Genomic DNA, 4,338 nt, shown 5'->3' with positions numbered 1-4,338 from the left:
AAAATCAATGACAAGGTTCAGTTTACCTTCCCAAAATGTTAATACAGCTGGTTCTCTTTTCTTAAAGTCACACAATAGGCTATAGAAATGGCTAGATTTCATTGAAGATAGTCTTATAAAATCAAGTGTTCTTATTTCGTATAAGTCGCCTTCGAATTGTGAATTTGTTTTATCGTCATGTGCGTAATTAACATCTTGAATTCTTTCCATCCACATTTTTGGGATCGCATTTTTAAGCTTCGTATACATAAAATCAACTAGCAAAGAATTTGAGCCAAGCACTCTACAAATATGTTCTCTTGGCCGAAAACGTCCATTTTCTACAATGTCATTCATTGTTATAATGCCTTTTCTAAACCATTCTTTAAAAAAGAGAGGTTTGCTCTCATGTGTAATATTACTATTGTACCACAATACTTGATTTTCAACATTCATAACTTGTGGAAATTGAATATATTTAAGTTCGCTCCAAGTTACGAGACAGTTAACATAAAAATTAGGTATTTTTTGTTTTAAGCATAACTTTAACATGTCTTTACTGGAACAATTTGTTTTCAAAATTACTAACAACGGACATATTTTTTCAATCCAGTATCTAAACATAAACTTCCACGGTATATCATAATTATTTTCAAAGAAATTGTTAAACCATGATAAATGTAGCGATTGAAATTTAGAGTTTAAGTCGACCATGCCCAATCCTCCCTTTTCAATATCATTAATTAAAACTGTTCTCTTGACTTTTTCTCTTTTTGAATTCCATAGAAAATTATACATCAGTTTATTCAAATCAACAACTAGTTTCTGAGGGATAGGTAATACCGAAGCAACATACACAAATTGTGAGATTACAAGTGATTTAAGAATTACAACTTTACCATAGTAAGTTAAGTTTCTCATTTTCCAAAAAGTCAAGATTGATTTTACTTTTTCTAGTTTCACAAACCAGTTCAATCGATCAGACTCCTTTTTATCCCTTGTTAGATACATTCCCAAATACTTGACAGGTTCATCGTTCCATTTAATACCTTCGATAAATGCTTGTTGCTGTTGTATAGTAACAGCATTTGTTTTCATCACATTTAAGCTCGGCCCAGCGAAGTGTCCGAAATGTTTTACTTCTTCGAGAGATATGTTGGCAGATTGAATGTTGTTTAAAAAGAGAACAGTGTCATCTGCCAGTTGGGATATCTTAAATTCTTTTGAAATACCAGTGTCAGTAGTTACGACTGTGATACCATCTATATTATTATTTTGCTTTATTTTTAATGCCATAATTTCAACAACTAGAATAAATAATAGAGCAGAAAGCGGACAGCCCTGCCTAATGCCCCTTTTTATTTCAAATTTTTGCGAGACCCAACCATTATTTATGACACTCCCTACAGCATTTGCATAAATGACTTTGATCCATGTAATAAAGGATTCTTTGAACTTTAACTTATATAATAGTTGAAATAAGAACTCATGAGTAACCGTATCAAAAGCTTTTCTAAAATCAAGAAAAAGAAGGATACCTGAGTAATTATTTGATTCACAGTATTCAATTATATCTTTAACTAAACGTAGATTTTGCATAGCGGAACGCTGTTTTAAATAACCTGATTGATCAAAAGAAATCAATTTATCTATGACATTTTTTAATCTTTTACATAACACCTTTGCTACAATCTTATAATCTGTGTTAAGCAATGATATAGGTCTCCAATTATCTAGGCATTGTTTATCCCCTTTCTTGTACAGCAAAGTTAGTATAGCTAACTTTTGAGTTTCGGACAACTGTTTTTGATTAAAACCTTCATTTATACTATTTATTACAAGGGATTTAACATCCTCCCAAAAACATTTTAAAAATTCAGCAGATAAACCGTCACTACCTGGTGACTTGTTGTTTTTCATAGAAAATATAGCATTTCGACATTCTTCCTCGGTAAGTATTCCTTCACACGACATTGCTTCTTCTTCCGTTAATGCAGGAAGCATAGTTGAAGCTAAATAATTATCAATATCAGACGATTCAACTCCATTGATTGTTTTAGAGTACAAACATTTATAATATTCAACAATTTCACTAAGAATAGTTTCCTGGTTTGTAACAACCCTTCCATTCTTTTTAATACAATTTATTTCTTTTCTTTTTCCGTTTCTTTTTTCGCATTGAAAAAAATATTTCGTTGATTTTTCACCATGTTCTATCCACTTTTGTCTGGACCTGACAAAAGCTCCTTTACATTTATATGTTAACCATTGGTCTAATTTAATTTTTGTTCGTTCTAGTTCTTCCTTATTTTCTTTAGACGGATTTTCATCAGTCTTACAGCTCATTGACATAAATTCAGTTTGTAATTTGTTAAAAGCTTCGTTCTTTTCTTTATGCTTTTGTTTCGAATACCTGATTGTGTATTCTTTAATCTTTATTTTGCACATGTCCCATTTCATTTGCGGGTTCATATAAGCGTTTTCCATTTTAAATTTTCTAATCAAATGTTTTATGTTTACTGTATAGTCATCATCTTTTAACAATGAATTATTCATTTTCCATAAACCACACCCCTTTCGGGGACTATTAGTTGCCAATTTTAGAGTAATTGCACAATGATCGCATTTTGGAGCAGGCTTAATTTCAGTCGTCTGCACACAACACCACATTGAATCTGTTAATAGCCAATAGTCAAGTCGAGAAAATATATTTAATGACAATTGTCATTTACCATTATAATGCGCAAACTTATGCACACGAATCCAAGCTCGGTATAATTCATATGAAATATATATGCAAAGGACATTCTCTATTATGATGTGCAGAATTATGAACAAAACTCCAATCCCAAGATGATATCATATGAAATATATAAACTTACGCATATGACATTAAACACTATAATGTGCAGACTTCAGCGCAAAAATACAATCTCAGTATATCATTAAAAATATATACATGTATGTATAGGAAATACAACATCATAATCTGCAGACTTATTCACAAAAACACAATCTCAGTATGATATCATAAGAAATATATAAAAACAGTATATTGAACATGAAACATTGTAATGAGCAGACTTTTAAACACAATCCAATCTCAGTATGATATCATATGCTATATATGCAATGGACAATTACCCTTACAATGTTTAGATTTATAAATAGAATTCCAAGGTCAGTATGATGTCATTTGAAATATATATGCAAAAGAAATTCACCATTACGAAACGCAGACTTATTGACAAATATCCAAATCAGTTTGATATATGAAACAATTATAATAATAACTAGAAATTTAATTCGTCATGGGGACGAATTAGGTGGTCTGTCTTCAATTCTTATGATCATGCTCATTTTCAATTTAATTACCCCATGAAATTATGTTAATGTAAAATGATGTATTAAGATATGAATTGATGAATGAAGTACTGATAAACTGATGAACTGATAAATTGAACTGATGTAAAATGAACTGAATTGATGAGCTAAACGGATGAACTGATGAACTGAACTAAACTGATGAGCTGAACTGATGAACGAAATATTGAGCAATTATCTTGATGATGCATAATTAAGTTATATTGACTGCCTTCTGGGCAATACGACGTATATCACCCGAACCGAAGGTGAGGATGATATATGGCAAGTCTTATTGCCCTGAATTAGGCAGTAAATATTACTAATATTAACCACATCAGATATCTAGAGCAAACAAGAAACTCTTACTATCTTATACTATCTTATAAATTATAAATTATAAATTACTATCTTATAAATTATGTAGCCTACACTCCACAGGATTTCCTAGCATTAGAAGTTGCAAAAACATCGTCAAACAAGCACTGCATCCAGTGCTTGACAAATTTTCGATTCACTGCAAACAGTGTGCCAAGGGTCTGATTGTGACGTCATAATAGAGTTCGCGCATGGTGCGCATTTTGTTATACGCGTAATATACATTGTCATTGTCACCAGCAGCTGGTGCGCGATGTTATTTTACAACTGGCTCGATTATTTCTTACGAGTTTGACACGCAAAAAATTGTGGGGTCAACTTGCATCCTAAAGAGCTTTAATGTATTTCGTAGAGGTATGTTTTTGACCATATATGCTATGTATTACAAGAGCTCGCACGCACAGACAATTACCTTAAACGGACGCTCATTTCCTTATTAATGGTCATAAAGAGATAAACATGGTATCAAATTGTTCGGGAAAAAAAAATGGGAAATACTATGATAGACAAAAAATGACGATTTAAGGTTGCGTTCGACCATTACGAACAAAAACGTGCGCGTCATGTCATGTCCTATAGAGAATACACGCAAAATGTAAAAAATTGACATGCCTCCTT

Source organism: Strongylocentrotus purpuratus, unplaced genomic scaffold (genome assembly GCF_000002235.5).
Source record: "Strongylocentrotus purpuratus isolate Spur 01 unplaced genomic scaffold, Spur_5.0 spur5_scaffold_17, whole genome shotgun sequence".
Classification (NCBI taxonomy): Eukaryota; Metazoa; Echinodermata; class Echinoidea; order Camarodonta; family Strongylocentrotidae; genus Strongylocentrotus; species Strongylocentrotus purpuratus.
Note: the sequence above shows the minus strand (reverse complement) of the source record.